Source organism: Rhinopithecus roxellana, chromosome 18 (assembly GCF_007565055.1).
Source record: "Rhinopithecus roxellana isolate Shanxi Qingling chromosome 18, ASM756505v1, whole genome shotgun sequence".
Taxonomy (NCBI): Eukaryota; Metazoa; Chordata; class Mammalia; order Primates; family Cercopithecidae; genus Rhinopithecus; species Rhinopithecus roxellana.
This window is the reverse complement of record NC_044566.1, coordinates 37,439,166-37,458,881: the sequence shown is the minus strand read 5'-3', so window position 1 is coordinate 37,458,881 and position 19,716 is coordinate 37,439,166. Positions and strand designations below refer to the sequence as shown.

Sequence of the window (19,716 nt, the reverse complement as noted above, 5' to 3'; positions counted from 1 at the left end):
CACAATGTGCAGGTTTGTTACATAGGTATACATGTGCCATGTTGGTTTGCTGCATGTATTAACTCATCATTTACATTAGTATTTCTCCTAATGCTATCCCTCCCTCCTCTCCCCACCCCATGACAGACCCTGGTGTGTGGTGTTTCCTGCTTTGTGTCCAAGTGTTCTCATTGTTCACTTCTCATCTATGGGTGAGAACATGTGATGTTTGGTTTTCTGTCCTTCTGATAGTTTGCTCATGTACCCTAGAACTTAAAGTAAAATAAAAAAATATAAAAAATTGAAAAAATAAAATAAATAAAAATAACTCCTTGAGATGATGCCTAGCTTAATAAAGTTGATCTCTTCAGTTGTATTTGTCTTTAAAGAATATCAGTTCTCCTCTAAACTTTTGTATATTTTAGATAGCTTCACTACAGTTTTCATATACTGTAATTTCAAAATATTTCTAATGTCCTTATGTTTTATTATTTGTTCTTGGTGTATTGAGAACTATCTTTTTAAATTTTTAAATACATGGGGTTTTTAAATTATCTTTTTGTCATTAATTTCCATCTCAATTGCCTTGAGGTTTAGAAATATGTTCAATATATTCAACTGTTTGCGTTTTTTTTCACTTTTGCCCTATGGAAGATAATGTAATTTATTTCCAATTTGATAATCTTTAAGTGGCATAATTAGTCAATATATTCAAATATTGCAAGTTATTTTGTGATAACTTTTCATTTTCTGCCTGATGTTGTGTTTCTTTTTCTTTCTGTGTTCTTTCTGTTTTTGGGATCAATAAAATTTTGTGGTTAATCTTACATTTTTTCTTATATGTTAGAAGATGTTTCTACTATGTTACCACTTCTCACATCTTTTATTTTCTATTACTTTACTAGTTTCACTTGAAATCTTATACCATACATTTAACTGATTGTAATAAAAATGTATCCTGTTATTGGATAATGCAAAATCAGAAAATACTCATGTTTATTTGTCCCTTACCAGGCTTGCATATTACTTTATTTTTTTAAAAAAAAGAATTTGTGTATTTTTTCTTTAAAATCAGAATTATCAGTATTACTTTAGTGAAGATCTAAGTATTTACTTTGTATTATTTGGTTTTTTGTTTTTGATGGAGTTTCCTTCTGTGCCCAGGCTGGAGCACTGTGGCACGATCTTGGTTCACTGCAACCTCCACCTCCTGGGGTTCAAGCGATTCTCATGCCTCAGCCCCCCAAGTAGCTGGGACTGCAGGCCTATGCCACCATACCTAGCTAATTTTTGTATTTTTAGTAGAGACGGTATTTCACCATGTTGGCCAGGTTGGTCTTGATCTCTTGACTTCATGATCCATCCACCTCAGCCTCCCAAAGTGCTGGGATTACAGGTGTGAGCCTGTATTATTCATCTCTTACATATCAGGTGTTCATTCTGTGATTATTATTTTATTGCCTAAAACATATCTGTTACAATTTCTTTTGGTTTGTTTTTGCCAGTAGTACAAGCTATCAAAACTTTTTTTAATGAAAATATTTCAAATTTGTCCTGGTTTTTGAGGATGATTTTTCTGTGTATAGATTTCTAAGTCTGGAGTTATTTCTATCATTACATTGACTATATTATTTCACTCTTATGAATTTTTATTTTACATGTGTCTGATAATTTCAATAGCTGAAGATCTTTTCTTTCCTTCCTGTTGTTATATGCAGATATACCTACATATATTAATATACAAATGAATATGCATTTATATGTGAACACACATACACAGACACACATACATACATATTCATTCATTTATTTTCTTCCTTGTTTTTGTGCCAAGTGGCTTTTGAGTGAATGATTCATTTCCAAAAAAAATTATGTGTCAGACCATTTTAGGGCTCAGAATGAAAGAGTACCTCTAGCAGGTATTTGTGTATACTTCTACTCTTCAGAAGGCACTAATTTTAGGAACTACTTTAAACTAAATTAATGATTGGATGGTTTTCCCCACCTAGGTATGGTGAACTTCAGCTCAGTGTCTACCAGAAAGGTACTATATTTACAGCTTCTCCACATCATTTCCCCATGCTCTGCTTAGCACCAGAGACTTCCGCTTAATTTAAAGCCACATTCCCTGAAAGTTGATGATAAAATTTCATTCAGGGTTTACATTTACACTGAGAGTGTATCCTTTGGATGATCACATCATTAGGAGAAAGAAATCTTTTATTAGACTCCACAATTTAGGTGGCTCTGAAATTTGTCTTCTGGTCCTGGTATTTTTTCCTGATCTTGAAAATCAATATTTGTAGAAGTATCCATGATAGTCAAACTCAAAGAAGCAAAAAAGGCAATAGTGGTTGCCAGGGCCTAAAGAAAACAGAAAGAGAGAGTTGTTTTTGAATAGCTATAAAGTTCCAGTTCTGCTATATGAATAAGTAGAGATTTGCTCTGCGATATAGTGGTTGTAGTTAACAATGGACAACATGTACTTAAGAATTTATGAGAGTAGATCTCACAGTAAGTGCTCTTACCACAAGAAAAAACAAAAACAAAATAAAAAACAAAAGGACACTTTGGGGGGTGTTAGGCATGTCTATTACTTTGATCATGGTGGTGCTATCACAAATATTTGCATTTGTCCACACTCATCAGATGGTTCACATTAAATATGTGTGGTTCTTACATATGTTCTACCTCAATAAAATTGAAAAAAAGAAAAGAAAAACATCAATGCTCCATTTCACTTATTTTGTAAAATAATTTCATTAAAAAACAGCTTCAGTAATATTTATCTCTTGGTTGCTGCTATCACAAATATTTTTGGCTTGGTAATTACTCATTATCTTGCTAGTTTTATGCTTTTAAAATATGTTAAAATTATTTTACCAAACAATTCTTATTATTTTCACCAGAAGATTTGAACAGAACTACTATGTTTTTACATTACTAGTTTTCCTAATTGTTTTTAAGATTTCTGACATTGCAATTTGTTTGCCTAAATGCTTATTACCTAATTAACACTTTTAAATGTTCTTTGAGAGTCTAAATGAAATGCGTATACTGTCTTGGGAATAATGCTATGTATGTCCATTAATTTGAACTTGTCATTTTTATCATCTCAATCAATGCTTCATATCCTAATTTATGTTTCATCAAATTCATCTTTCAATTTCTAAAAGAAATAAATTAAATTATTTCACTAGAATTGTGAATTTATTATTCTTATATTAATCAATAGTTCTTGCTTTATACACTGTAAAGCCATGAAGTCAGTTGATTTTTTTTTTTTTTTTTTCATTTCAGATTACATGTCTTCTCTGTGGTGTTTGATCTTACATAAGTTTGAAACACCTTTTTGGGGCCATTTTCTATTGTTTTTATTGTTGTAAATTGCCAGTGCTATTTTCCTCATGCTTGTATTTTTAAAATTCCAGAGTAATTCTGATATCTAATACCTAAACATTCATAAAAAATGTTATTTTCTTGAGAATAACTTAGCTTTGTATACAGGGAAACCAGAGACTCAATATCTACCTGGCTCTGAGCTCTGGCTCAAACTAAAAAAATTAGCTTCTGTGAAAAAGGAGCAAGGAAAGAGTCTTTAAGTAACCTGGCTCCCCAAACAGGGCTTTCTAATTAATACGCTCATTAATTTTACTCATGTTTTTCTTTTATTCTTTGGATCTGTGGATTTGCTACACTCCATTTTTTATAAAATGCCATTCCCAGTCTTTGATTTTCATTACACAGAAAATACTTAAACTGTTTCACATACTGATGATATTCTGCTTACCACATCAAAATATGTTTATATATAATTTTGTAATATATATATGCAGAGGTACATGTATCTATACGTATGCTTATATATGTACATGTGTGTATATATAGTTGGCCCTCCATACCTGTGGGTTTCACATCCGTAAATTCAACCAAGTATTAGTTTAAAATATTCAGAAAAATCCTCCACAAAGTTCCAAAAGGCAGAAGTTAAATTTGTTGCACCCAGAGTAGTATGTTAAATCCATGAGACTGAAGTAATGTGTAGGCAATGTATTAGGTATTATAAGTAATCTAGAAATGATTTAAAGTATAGCAGAGGATATATGTAAGCTATATGCAAACACTGTACCATTTTATATGAGACTTGAGCATTCATGAATTTTGGTATCAGCGAGGGTCCTGAAACCAATTTTCCACAGATACCAAGAGATAACTGCATATATGTGTGTGTATGTTTGCATTAATATGTAATTTTGAGGCATTCAACACATTAAAGTTTTCACAGGTGTCATTTTGATGTAATATTTAATTATTTTTATATTTGGAAAACCATTCATAATGTATGTGGTAAATTATATTATATGGTTTCCTTTTAACACCAAAAACATAAATGCTATAATTTAATTTATTAACAAATGCTTTTGTTCACATTTACTACTAAATGCTCAGCAGATAATTTTCCTAGATTACAAAAGTTTATATTTAGAGAAACTTTATTGGTTTGCATTAATGAAATAATAGCATTTTAACTGCATTTATGGACGCTTTCTATTATTACCCACTTTTCAAAACAATGTAAATAGACCACTATAAAATTCCTTCTAACCCACTATAAAATATATTCTTAATTATTGAGTTATCTGTAAGGTTTTTAATGTTTTTTTTTCCCCTCTTAGAATCAATCAGTTTCATTGAAATATTACAATTCATCTGAGTATATAAAGCATTTATTGAAAAATACTTAGGTTAGAATTTCTATGTTAATAGTAGATGGTTTTATGAAGATCTAGAGAAATAAGGCAGTTATTTTTAGCAAAATAATCCTAGTAGAATTGGTGAATCTTCTGAGGAGATTAAGGAGCATAAATAAATTAAGTAATAGTCGGGATAAATGTTGTCAGCAAAATGGCATAGTAGGTGATCCCAGCCTTTGTCCACCAACAACATCAAGAAAACAACAATTAGACAGCTATTTACAAAAATAGCACTGGAGAGCTCAGGATTCCATTTAAGAAGCTGCGGCAGCATGGTAGAGCAAAAAACCTGGGAATAGCTGTTAAAAGTAAGTCAGATGAAAATTTTCATTTTACCTACATTATGCCATCCCGCAGACTGGCACTGCTCAGCATGAAAAAGGAAAGTCCTGTTCTGTGGGTTTTCCTTGCAAGGAAAATGAGAGCAAATAGATGACCAGCTTTCCCACTCTTTTAGAGCACTGTCCAAAGAAACTGCCTCACTTTCAGGGCTCCCAGATTGCTGAGGAGATCAGCGTAGCTGAGACATCTGGAGATGGCTAGGAATAAAGAAGAAGGACAGGGGCTATCAGTATCAGTCACACAGAAGTTGCCACCATGGTCCCTGGTGACTTGCTCTGCACAGGACCCCAGTGGCCTTCACCACTGGGAACATCAACAGTGATTGGGCTGCAACACACTCTTGCAGCTTTCACCACTAAAGACTCTGCAGCCATCAACCACCACGGCCTTGCCACCAAGAGCTCCAGTTTCTGCCCTTGCAGACTCCAGCTGCCTGAGCCTCCATGCCTCTTCCTCACTCTACCCAAGAGCTGTCCAGCTGGTGCCACGACAGATACCCTGGCCTCAAGATTCAGCATGACCACTACTTATGTACCTGAACTTATGTACTTATGTATGGCTCATACCCTCACCACCATCCCTGGCCTACAGCTGGTCCCTGCAGTCACTTGCATACACATTTTCATCCCCAAACTCCATAGTCATGGTTGTGATTTCTGCTGGCATCTGCCTCCATGGATATACCTACAGTAGTCCCCAGCCCCTGCCACCATGTTCATGCACACTGCTAATCCAAGCCACTCCTGCCTTTAGCCTTAGTTCTCCACTGGTGGGCCCAGAGGCACTGTGGAGGACTCCAATAGTCCTCACATTCCCTACAGACCCTCCATAGCTCTCACCAACAAGGACCTCACAGTTGCCAACATCATAAACATCAGTTGCTTGAGCTGACAAGGCACCATGTTCTTCCAGACCTGGAAGCAACCACATCCCTCCACACATGGTGTGAGGTGCCATAGCACTTTCTAGCATGCCTCTCAACTTCTGCAGTTGGAGGTCTTTCTTTACCAACCCCAGTTTGTAAGTCAGGAAGAGGTGACTGCTTCTTCCAATGTGCAGATACCTATGCAAGGCGATGATCAGGAAGAAACAGGAAAATATGACACCAGCAAAAGAACACAGTAAACTTCTTTTTTTTTTTTTTTTTTTTTTTTTTTTTTTTTTTGAGACGGAGTCTCGCTCTGTCGCCCAGGCTGGAGTGCAGTGGCCGGATCTCAGCTCACTGCAAGCTCCGCCTCCCGGGTTTACGCCATTCTCCTGCCTCAGCCTCCCTGAGTAGCTGGGACTACAGGCGCCCGCCACCTCGCCCGGCTAGTTTTTTGTATTTTTTAGTAGAGACGGGGTTTCACCGGGTCAGCCAGGATGGTCTCGATCTCCTGACCTCGTGATCCGCCCGTCTCGGCCTCCCAAAGTGCTGGGATTACAGGCTTGAGCCACCGCGCCCGGCCAGAACACAGTAAACTTCTAATAACTGACAGCAAAGAAATGAAGATTTGGCCAGGAACAGTAGCTTACGCCTGTAATCCCAGCACTTTGGGAGGCTAAGGTGGGTGTTTTTAGATCATGGGGTCAGGAGTTCAAGACCAGCCTGACCAACACGGTGAAACCACCTCTCTATTAAAAATACAAAAATTAGCCGGGCCTGGTGGCAGGCGCCTATAATACCAGCTACCCAGGAGGCTGAGGCAGAAGAATCATTTGAATCTGGGAGGCAGAGTTTGCAGTGAGCCAAAATCACGCCATTGTACTCCAGCCTGGGCAACAGAGCGAGACTCCATCTCAAAAAAAAAAAAAAAAAAAAAAAAGAAAAAAAAGAAAAAAAAAAAGAAATGAAGATTCACAAATTGCATCACAAATAATTTAGAATAATAGGTCTAAAGAAGTTCAGTGAGCAACAAGGGAACACAGATGAACAATTTAACAAAACCTGGAACACAACAAAAGAACAAAATGAGAAGTTCAACAGAAAAAAGAAAACATAAAGAAGAAGCAAACAAATTTCTGGGCTGCAGAATACAAGTGAGATAGAAAATGGGAGCATCAGTAGCAGACTCAAAACAATACAATAAATAATAGAAAATTTCAATACCCTACTTTCAACAATAGATAGATCATCCAGACAGAAAATCAATAGAAAACATTTGACTTACCCTACACCACAGACCAAATAAACCTAACAGGCACATATAAAATATTCTATCCAAAAGCAAAACAATATTTTCCCAGATAGATTACATGTTAGACCACAAAACAAGTCTTATGAAATCCGAGAATATTGAAATCATATCAAACATCTTTCTGAATACAATGGTATGAAACTGGAAATCAATAACAGACAAAAATTGAAAAATAAGCAAATATGTGGAAATTAAACCACATGCTTCAAAAGACTAGTGTGTCAAAGAAGAAATCAAAATGGAAATAACAAAAGTCTTGGGACAAATGAAAATGGAAACACAACATATCACAACTTATAGGGTGCAGGAAACAGTTATATTAATAAAAGCGAGGTTCATGGTGAAAAACACCTAAATGAAGAAAAAAGAAATAACTCAAAAAAAAATGAAAAACCTAGATTTACATAGCAAGAAACAAAAAAAATAAAAGGAAAACAAAACTAAGCTCAAAGTTAACAGAAGGAAGAAAATGATCCACATAAGAACAGAAATAAATAGAGACTAAAAAGACAATATAAACTGTCAGTGAAACTACAAATTGGTATTTAAAAATATAAACAAAATGGCAAACTTTTAGCTAAACTAAGAAAAAAATTGAAAAATCTCAAATAAATAAAATCAGAAGTGAAAGAGGAGACATCATGACTGATACCACAGAAATACAAGGAATCATAGGCAACTGCTGTGAACAATACACATAAAATTGGATAGCCTAGTAGAAATAAATGAATTCCTAGACCCATTTAACCTAGCCAGACTAATTCATAATGAAGTAGAAAATCTGAATAGACCAATAGTGACTGAGGAGATAGAATCAGTAATGAAAAAATCTCTCAACAAAGTAGAGCCCAGGACCAGATGGCTTCACTGATGAAGTCTACCAACTATTTCAATAAATAGATATTAATTCTCAAATTCTTCCAAATAAATGAAAAGGAGGGAATACTTTCAAACTTATTTTTCAAGGCTAGCATTAACCTGATAATAAAGCCAGACAAGGAAACTACAAGAAAAGAAAATTACGGATGTATATCATTGATGAACATGGATGCAAACATTCTCAACAAATACTATAAAGTGAATTCAGTAGCACATTAACAGGATCATCCACAAAGATCAGGTGGGATTTATTCCCAGAATGCAAACATGGTTTAACATATGCAAATCAGTAAATGTGGTAGACTACATTAAAATATTGAAGAATAAATATTCTATGATCATCTCAATGTGCAAATTTAACATTCTTTCATAATAAAAGTTATCAACAGATTAGTTACAGAAGGAATGTAAAGGTACCAAAACACAGTAAAGGGCATATATGAGAAGCACACAGCTGATATCATACTTAAGAGTGAAAAATTCTCTGAAAGGTTTTCCTCTAAGATCCCAAACAAGACAAGGATGCCCAACTGTAACCATTTTTATTCAACAAGATCATCTAGCCAAAGAAATTAGGTGAGAAAAATAAGTAACAGACATCAAAAAGAGCAAGGCAAAGGTAAAGTTATATCCATTTGCAGATGACGTGATCTTATGTATTTAAAGTCCTCTAAAGACTCTATAATAAAATCTGTTTGAACTAATAAAATAATTCAATAAAGTTGCAGAATACAAAATCAGTGTGCAAAAATCAGTTGTATTTCTGTACACTACTAGTGACTTCTCTGAGAGATAAGGAAAACAATCCCATTGCAAACAGCATAAAATGCAATACAATATTTAGAAATATATTTAACCAAGGAAATAAAAGATCTATACACTAAAATCTATAAGACAGACTACCCAAAGAAATCTACAGATTACATGCAATCCCTTTCAGAATTCCCAGGGCATTTTTTCACAAAACAGAAGAAAATACTCCTAAAATTAATTTGGAACCACAAAAAAAATCCAAATAGGAAAATCAATCTTTAGGCAAATAGAATAAAGCTGGGGGCATCACATTTCCTGATTTGAAACTCTACTTCAAAGCTATGGTAATCAAAACAATGTATTACTGGCATAAAAACAGGCACATAGATGAATGAAACAAAATAGAGCATTTAGAAATAAACTCACGCATATGGTCAACTAATCATTTACAAAGGTGCTGAAAAGGCTGACTATCCTGTCACTTCAAGAAATAGTGTTTGGACAACTGGATGTCCACATGCAAAAAAATAAAACTGGAACCTTATTTTACATCACATCAAAAAATCAACTAAAAATGAATTAAAGGCTTGAAATTATAATAGCCCTGGAAGACATATGGAAAAGTCTCCCTGATACTGATCTTGATACTGATTTTTTTGTATGACACCAGTAGTGCAAGGAACAAAAGCAAAATTAGTCAATAGGCTTACATCAAACTCAAAAACTATTGCATAGAAAACAGTTAATAAAATGAAAAGGCAACCTTCAGAATGGGAAGAAGCTATTTGTAAACTATATATCTGATAAGAGTTAATATAAAAAATATACAAGGGACTCAAAAACTGAATAGCCAAAAAATAAATAAAACATAAAAAAAAAATCTGATTTAAAAATAGCAAAGGACCTGAATAGACATTTCTCCAAAGGCCAATAAAAAGCCAACAGGTACACCACAGAATGAACATTTTGTTTTTTCCTTAGCAAATTTATCCACTGTTGGATTTTTTTTAATGGAAAAACATACCAGCAATTTCTTTTTCTTCCCCCATTGTTTTCTTCTGGAGTGTTTTTTTTCCCAGTATTACTGAGGTATGATTGAAAAATAAAAATTGAATATATTTATGATGTATAACATAATGTTTTTGTATACATATACATTGCAAAATGATTAACATAATAACATATCCATGAATTCAATAATTACTATTTTGTATGTATGTTTATGTTTGGGCATTGAGGGGTAAGAACACTTGAGATATACTCTCTTAGCATATTTTAAGTATACAATACAGTCTTAACTATAGTAATTACACTGTAGGTTAGGCCGCCAGAACTCATTCATTTTGTAATTGAAAGTTTCTTTGACCCTTTGACCAATATCTTCTGTTTTCTGCCACATCCCAGGCCCTAACAACCCAAATTCTACTCTCTGTTACTTATGCATTTAACACTTTTTTAGATTTTATGTGCAAATGAGATCATGCTATCTCTCTCTTTCTATGTCTAGCTTATTTCACTTAACGTAATGTTCTATGGGTTTCTCCATGTTGTTGGCAAATGGCAGTAATTCCTTTTTTAAGGCCAAATAATAATGCATGGTGTTCTTTATGCATTCATTTGTTGTATGACACATAGCTTGTTTCTATATTTTAGCTATTGTGAATAATGTTGCAATGAACAGGAGAGTACAAATAACTCTGCAAGAATGTGATTTTTTTTTCCCTTTTAGGATATATACCCAGAAGTGGAATTGCTAGATCACAGGGTACTTCTATTCTTAATTTTTAAAGAACTTTAATACAGTTTTCCATAATGGTTATGCATTCTCATCTACAGTGACAAGGGTTCCTTTTTCTCCAGTCTTCTCCAAGACTTTTTTTCTTTTTGATAATAGCTATTCTAACAGATGTGGGGCAATATCTCAATTTGGTTTTGATTTGCATTTCTCTGATGATTAGTGATGTTGAGCACTAATCACATCACATTTTTTTAATGGTGCTGGGATAACTGGTCTATTGTTTTTGTTAGCTTTGTCAAAGATCTGATGACTGTAAGTGTGCAGAATTATTTCTGGGCTCTTATTCTGTTGTATTGGTCTATATGTCTTACCAGTACAATGCTGTTTTGGTTACTGTAGCCCTGCAGTACAGTTTGAAGTTGGGTAACATAATGCTTTCAGCTTTATCCTTTTTGCTTAGGATTGCCTTGCCTATTTGGGCTCTTTTTCTGGTTCCATATGAATTTAAAAATAGTTTTTTTTCTGTTTAGTTTTGTGAAGAATGTTATTGGTAATTTGATAGAAATAGCATTGAATTTGTAATATGCTTTGGGCAGTAGAGCCATTTTATTTATATTGATTATTCGTATCCGTGAGCATGGAATGTTTCTCCATTTGTTTGCATCATCTCTAATTTCTTTGGACAGTGTTTTGTAATTCTCATTGTAGAGATCTTTTACCTTCCTGGCTAACTGTATTCTTAGGTATTTTATTCTTTTTGTGGCTACTATGAATGGGATTGCATTCCTGATTTGGTTCGCAACTTGACTGTTGTTGGTATAAAGGAATGCTAGTGATTTTTGTATATTTATTCAAAAGTTCCTTTAATGAATCAGCAAACATACAACTTAAAACTGCAGTATTGTATGAAATTATTTTAGTATGTTATTCTTTTTGAGTATTTGTGCTTAAGTGTTTTTATTCACATATTAATATACACGGTAATTAAGGTGCCTTTTGCTTTCTTCACAACTTTCATTTGAAATGATATTATAATTCAAATGTTGAAATATTACTTAATTTATAATTTAATGTAATTGTAAGTACATGAACATATTTTCAAATTAATAAGTTTTGCAAATGTTACAAATTTCAATGAAATTAACAATCAAAATAATGGATAGAAGTGTAAAACCTTTCTTGTGGTATATTACAGTTTAAAATATACCTTTATGTAAAATAATGGTAATACAATTGCATTCTCACAGAATTGTTAGTTTTGTTTTGCCCATTGTCCCTATGCTTTAGAGAAAACAACACCAGATGTCTAGAGTGTCATTAAACTACTAAGCATAGCATTCAAGTCTTGAAAATGGAATCTTGAAATTCACTAGTTTTGTTGCACACACTTGTAAGACTTAATGCAATGTATGCTACTAAAAAGTTTTAGTATCCCTAGGAAATTAACTTATAAAATAAAAAGTTTAAAGACAAGCAATCATTTTAGAAAAAAGTAGACTTTTCTATTTTTTCCCCAAAATATTTGAGTATAAATTAAGGGACACTCTATTTTTAATATCTTTAGATTTTTTTAAAAATATTGTGCTTGATATACACATAGATATGTATTACTCAAAGTGATTATTCTAGCTATATGCTGTAATCTTAATTTCTAATACTTTATAGAAATATTTATTCATCAACAGTATTACTATGTAACATTAAATAGGTGATAACAGTTTATTTTAATTTTTCTTTTTACTTTCTATTATGCTTTCTCTCCTTGTGAATACTGAAGATGTACCAATACAAATATTTGTATTTTTCTGTAATCCAGTTTAGCTAGACAATATCTTAATCTATAGTTTTGGTTTGTTTTACCAAAATCCTACTAAGATTTAGAAAGCATGATTTTCTGAAACCTCAAATAGGTAAAAATGGCCAATTATTTGGTTTTAGCTTTTCTTTAGTAAATTTCATACAATACAGATAAGATTATGGATATTAAAGTAGACTAATTTTAATTAAAATCTCTATATTTCTTGAAATAAAAATTATATGAAAGAGAATAAAATAAAGCTCTCGCTTACAATACAATGTCAGTGTATGATTTTGCATGTTACATAGGCAAACATGAAATCTAAGGAATCACAACAAATTTTAAAGTAATACACATGCTTTAAATAATTGATATGGATATATGTAGTTAAAGGACAAACCCTAAAAGAAGCAAAGTAACAAACGTGACTATTTTGCTTAAAGAATAGCAGAATATAGCTAGACTCTTGAATTTCTAGGCTCAAGATATGAAAGATATTTATACTATCAATGTTAAGAGTTTGCATACCTTTTGATGTTCTTTAAAAATTCAAAACATATAATGTAAATATCTAAAAAGTATATAATTTTAATTCTCAATAGTTTACTTTTTCTAAATGCTAGATATTCAAATTCTTTCCTGCTTCATTTAATCTAAAAAATTAGTTCTACTTTCAGCAGCATATTTACAAAAATCCATGCTATAAAGGCACCTGCTTATAAGACAGGTGGTGCTATCTGCTTATATATGAGGGATAGGATCAAGAATAAAAGGTTGAATTTATTAAAGAACAGCAAGGTACAATTTGTCCTCAAAAGTAAGTAGCCCTACATTTTAAAAAAACTGTGCTCTAGAGGAGCTCAGGGAATAATGAGTAAAATGTGTGAAATATCAAGAATAATTAAGAAAAATGATAGTGTTAAATATCAGCAAAGGAAATACATCTTTCCTCCTACAACCTTCTCTTTCCATTTTCTTCTTTACTTTTAAATGTCATCTCTGTTCTCAAATTATTTAGAATAGTGCTTGCAAAAGGGTAGTATAATTTCTAGGTAATTTGACATGTCCCCTAGATAAAACTGTTGTTTGTGTATTTCTTTATTTGTGCTTCATTTAATATGAGTCCACTATTTTGTATGACTTAAATGGGTCAAAATTTAATAAAATCATATGAAAGGTGTCAGCTTTCCAAAGGGAGTAGCTTGATTTATCTTTGGAATTTTTTAACCTCATTTCATAAAGTCTTCTTTTTTGTAAGTGATTTACATGCAATTCTTTCATTTTATATATGCATATATATAATTATAAATTTAAATTTAGAGTAACACCATAATGAGATATGCCACAGAGTAATTTTGCATTCATTACTAGTTTATTATATCAATCGGTTAATCCATATATCAGGGAAAGTTTTGATTTTGTTCTTTAACATAAATATTAAAACCACACATTTTTAACTTATTTTCTCTAACGAGTAATTAGAGCTGAAAGCATGTATTTAAACAATTGAAATTCTTCTGCTTTGATGTAAAAGGACAACATTGTTCACACATATCTTAGAACTAATTCAGACCCTTGGAAGAAAACAATTAAAAAAATAAATTTTTATAAGCTCATATAAGATTGAAATATGTGATATTAAAAACTCAATGTCCCCGACGTGATTCTGTCCTGAGTGACTGTTCTCTTGAGCAGTGGTCGTTTATCTCCACCCGCCTTCTCCCCCACCTAAGTGCATGCCGCCACCCGATGGAAGATTCGAGGGACGTGGACATGTCCCCCCGAGGCCCCAGAATTATCTTTTCAGTAGTGAATTAAAGGCCGACAAAGATTATCCCTTTAAGGTGGATAATGATGAAAATGATCACCAGTTATCTTTAAGAACGGTGAGTTTAGGGGCTGGTGCAAAGGATGAATTGCACATCGTTGAAGCAGAGGCAATGAATCACGGAGGCAGTCCAATTAAAGTAGCGCTGACAACTTTGACAATGTCTGTACAGCCAATGGTTTCTCTTGGGGGCTTTGAAATAACACCACCAGTGCTCTTACGGTTGAAGTGTGGTTCAGGGCCAGTGCATATTAGTGGACATCGCCTAGTAGCTGGGAAGGAAAATGCAGAGTCAGAAGACGATGATGAGGAGGAGGATGTGAAACTCTTAAGTACATCTGGAAAGCTTTCCGCCCCTGGAGGTGGTAGCAAGTTTCCACAGAAAAAAATAAAACTTGCTACTGATGAAGATGATGATGAAGCTGATGATGATGAAGATGATCATTTTGATGAGGAGGAAAGAGAAGAAAAAACACCAGTGAAAAAATCTACATGAGATACTCCAGCCAAAAATGCACAAAATTCAAATCAGAATGGAAAAGACTCAAAAACCATCATCAACACCAAAATCAAAAGGACAAAAATCCTACAAAAAACAGGAAAAAACTCCTAAAACACCAAAATAACCTAGTTCTGTAGAGGACATTAAAGCAAAAATGCAAGCAAGTATAGAAAAAGGTGATTTCCTTCCCAAAGTGGAAGCCAAGTTCATCAATTATGTGAAGAACTGCTTCCAGATGACTGACTAGGAGTCTATTCAAGATCTTTGGCAGTGGAGGAAGTCTCTTTTAAGAAAATAATTCAAACAATTTGTCAAAAATTTTCTCTCCTATTTTATTTCTATTAACAGTTGATATCTGGCTGTCCTATTTATAATGCAGGGTGAGAACTTTCCCTACCATGTTTGATAAATGTCCAGATTCCGTTGACAAGAATGTGTTGTCCAAAATTCCTGTTTAGCTTTTAAAGATGGAACTCCACCCTTTGCTTGGTTTTATGTGTGGAGTGTTATGATAGGACATAACAATAGTGGTAATCAGACATGGAAATGGTGGGGAGACAAAAATATACATGTGAAATAAAACTCAGTATTAAAAAGGAAAACTCAACGTATTAACTTTAAAATTTAATCACCATGTCAAACAATTCAAAAAAACAAAATAAATTATTTGAAAATGAAAATTTTGTCACAGATGAGAAATGAAGCCAGAAGTAAATTGGCAGTAAGCAATGAAGGAAAGAAAGTGTGATGGCAGAATTATTTGTTTCAACTAGATATTGGTTTTAACTTGTTAAAAAGTTATTGTCAGAGTCAAAAGAGATGTAAAATGAGAAAGATATGTTTTGTATTATCAATTATATATATTTATTTTTAATTATTATGGATGTGTAATAGTTTTATGTAGTTATGGGGTATATGTGAAATTTTGATACAAGCAAACAATGTATAATAACCAAATCAGGATAATTGGAGTATCCGTCACCTCAAGTATTATCATTTCTTTGTGTTAGGAACATTGTAATTCCACTCTATTAGCTATTTAAAAATATACAATGAATGATCGTTAACCATAGTCTATTGTGCTACCAAACACTAGGTATTCATTCTATCTGACTAAATCCTGGTACCCATTAACCATCCTCTCTTTTTTCCCTGCTCTCTACACTCCTTTCCAGCCTCTGGGATCCATCATTCTTTGGGCCTAATGCACAAATCTGAATATTTGTTTAAAACTATATTTAAGTGTGGTAAGTTTTGTCCAACAAGTGTATGCAGTGTTTATTAATTCATAAATATATGATAAATTTAGGACTTAAATAAACAAGAATAACACCATGAAAGGTCTCCTATTTCATGGCAAGTAACTGGATTTTTTCCATGTATTTCATGAGATATTTAAGAGGTTTTAGAGTATGGAGATTGTGGTAGAGGTCAAGAGTATATATATATATTTTTTCTCTAAGTCACCTTTGTGACCTTGTGTGTCACAGAATTGACACAAAAGTTCTTAACATGTAACTATGCAAATGAGAAATGAACAAAGCCTGAATTTAGTTTTAGAGGGTGACTTAGAGAAAAATATATACATTAATGCCCAGAGGGAGTTCATAGAGACATTTTTCTATACAGGAATGCACTGCATAATGATTTTTTGATCAACAACAGATTGTATATACTGTGGTGGTCCCTAAAATTATAATGGAGCTGGAAAATTCCTATCACTTAGGACTGTAACAGCCAAAATGTCTTAACACAATGCATCACTCCTATTTGTGATCATGCTGTTGTAAACAAACCTCCTTTCATACCAGTCCTATAAAATATATAGCACATACAATTATGTACAATTCATAATGCTTGACAATGATAATGAGACTATGTTGTTGGTTTGTATATTTGCCATAATTTATATTTTTATTTTAGAGGGTATTCCTTGTACTTATTATTATTATTTTTTTTTTAATTTAACTTAAACCAGCCTCAGGAAGGTCCTTTGGGAAGTATTCTAGAAGAAGGCATCGTTATCATAGGACATGATAGCTTCATGCATATTATTGGCCCTGAAGACCTTCCAGTGTGACAAGAAGTGGAATTAGAAGACAGCGATATTGATTATCTTGATACTGTGTAGTCCTGGACTAAGATGTGTTTGAGTCTTAGTTTTTAACAACAAAGTTTAAAATTAAAAAGAACTAAAAATTTAGAAATAGACAAAAGCTTATAAAATAAGAATATAAAGAAATGAAGTATTTTAGCACAGCTGTACAATGTATTCGTGTTTTAAGTGAAGTTTAATTACAACAGAGCCAAAAAAGTTAGAGAAAAAAAAAAAAAGGCCAGGCGCTGTGACTCACTCATGCCTATAATCCCAGCACTTTGGGATGCTGAGGTGGGTAGATGATTTGAGCTCAGAAATTCAAGACTGGCCTGGGAAACATGGCTCAACCCTGTCTCTACTAAAGAACACAAAAAGGCCAGACCTGGTAGTTCATGCCTGTAATCCCAGCACTTTGGGAGGCTGAGGCTGGCAGATCATTTGTGGTCAGCAGCTTGAGACCAGCCTGGCCAACATGGTGAAACCGCATCTCCACTAAGCATAGAAAAATTAGCCAGGCATGGTGACACATGCCTGTAATCCCAGCTACTGGGGAGACTGAGACAGGAGAATCACTTGAACTTGTGAGGTGGAGGTTGCAGTGAGCTGAGATCATGCCACTGTACTCCAGCCTGGACAACAGAGTGAGACTCTTGACAGAACAAGACTCCATCTCAAAAATAAAAAATAAAAATAAAAATAAATAAATAAATAAATAAATACATAAATAAATAAATACATAAATAAATGTAAAAAACACAAAAATTAGCCAGGCGTGGTGTTGCATGCCTGTGATCCCAGCTACTCAGGAGGCTGAGACAGGAGGATCGCTTGAAACCAGGAGGTGGAGGTTTCAGTGAGCCGTGATCATGCCACTTCATCCCAGCCTCGACAACAGGTGAGACTGTCTAAAAAAAAAAAAAAAAAAAAAAAAAAAGAGGGAAAAGAAAAACAAGTTTATAGAGAAAAAAAATTAAAGTAAGCTAAGGTTAATTTACCATTGGAGAAGCAATTTTAAAAAAATAAATTTAGTGTTAGCAAAATGACGTAGTGTATAGCAATGTTCTAGGCCTTCATATTCACTCCCCACTCACTCATTGACCCACCTTGAGCAGCTTCTAGTCCTGCAAGCTCCATTCATGGTAGGTGTTCTATAAAGTAGTACCATTTTTTATCTTTTGTATTGTATTTTCATTGTATCTTTTCTTTGTTTATACATATTTAGATACACAAACACAAATTTTATTATAATTGCTTCAATATTCCATGCAGTACATGTGGAACAGGTTTATAGACTAAGAGCAATGGATTGTACAAGATAGCCTAGATGTGTGACAAACTATATCATCTAGGTTTGTGTAAGTACACTCTACGATGTACACACAATGACAAAATCACCTAAGGATGCATTCCTCAGAATGTATCCCCATCATTAAGTGACAAATGACTGTATTTGTCTTGTCACTAATTGGACTGAGAAAAAAGTTAAGGAATTAATAGGAGAGAAAAAATAGCTAATATTCATTTCTTTTAAATGATAGTATTAAGAAATAGTACCTCAGGCAGAGAGTGATGATATCATTATCTTTAAGCCTTCATGGTTGCAGGTTTATGCACCCTTTCAATTTTGTAAAAATACAAAAATATGATCATATATAAAATGAATTTCTTTTAATTGTAGTTTTATCTTTATATTTTTATTCAACTCTCCCATTTCTGTCACTGTCCTCTCAAGCAAGTCATCACTTTCCCTACACCTGTTCCTTAACCCATCTTAACACTTTTCAAAATGTAAATATGTATATACACACATAAACATACAAAGATGGACGCTCATCTACATATACAAGCTTCATTTTATGTCATTGTTTTTAAAAAATGAGAAGTATGCACACTATTCTGAATCCCACTTTTTCTCTCTTAGTAACACGTTGGGAATCCTTCCAAGTCAATTCTAAAGCCTCTTAGTCATGGTTTTAAGGGGTCCATTATCTCCCTGTGGCTGCCTTTTGTGAAATGTGTCATACTTTTAGAAACATACGTTCCTCTATTGATTTGCATTGACATTATTTTCTATTATTCCACATTATTAGAGTGGCTATATGTATTTGTGTGTACATGCCAGGCTAATTTTACAGTGGCAGTTGCGTTTTTTCACTCTCAAAATATCCCAGTGCCTAACTGTGTTGCTAGGGAGATGTAGTAGTGTTTTGAAAGGTAAAGAAAATAATACTAGCTAGGAGCTTTAAAATCTGAAGATGGGCATAGATGGGCATAGCAGAGAAGCCTGTGAGTTTTCTTTTTACTGCTATATCATAGATGAATGCTGGAGAAGCTAGTAACCTGGAACAATAATAGCTACAGACACACACACACACACACACACACACACATACACACACACACACACACACACACACACACACACACACACACACAGAGAGAGCTACCTAAAAAAAAGTCTACTCTTTCCAGCCAAAAGAACAGAAAACAGGTGATCTAACAAGATACATAACTTTAGACCATAATTGCTTTCTAGCAGCCAAAGCCCACAGAACTAACATTGGTGCTACACCCAATTTCACCACAAAATGTCAAGTGTTGAGCCTAGATTTCCAACCATTCCACATTTCAAAGAGACACTCAACCACTCCTCACACTACCTCCCAAACAAAGGCGTTATCTGAGAAAATCAAGTAGAGAGTCAGGACTGTCATCCAAATGTGTAACGAAGCCCCTCACTGTGGAGTCAGTGGAGACCACGTGGGAAATAGTAACAAAGTATCTTCCAGTCAGGAAGGTATCAGTGAAGTCTTCATGGAGAGCAGAACTCACACTGTGCCAGAAATAATGATGAGCCCATCACTTATA

The 19,716-nt window shown here is 33.7% G+C and overlaps 1 pseudogene; it reads left to right on the top strand.

Moving 5' to 3' along the window:
• The first annotated feature begins 14,169 nt into the window (after positions 1–14,169).
• LOC104653784 lies at positions 14,170–15,048 on the top strand (annotated as a pseudogene).
• Positions 15,049–19,716: the final 4,668 nt, after the last annotated feature.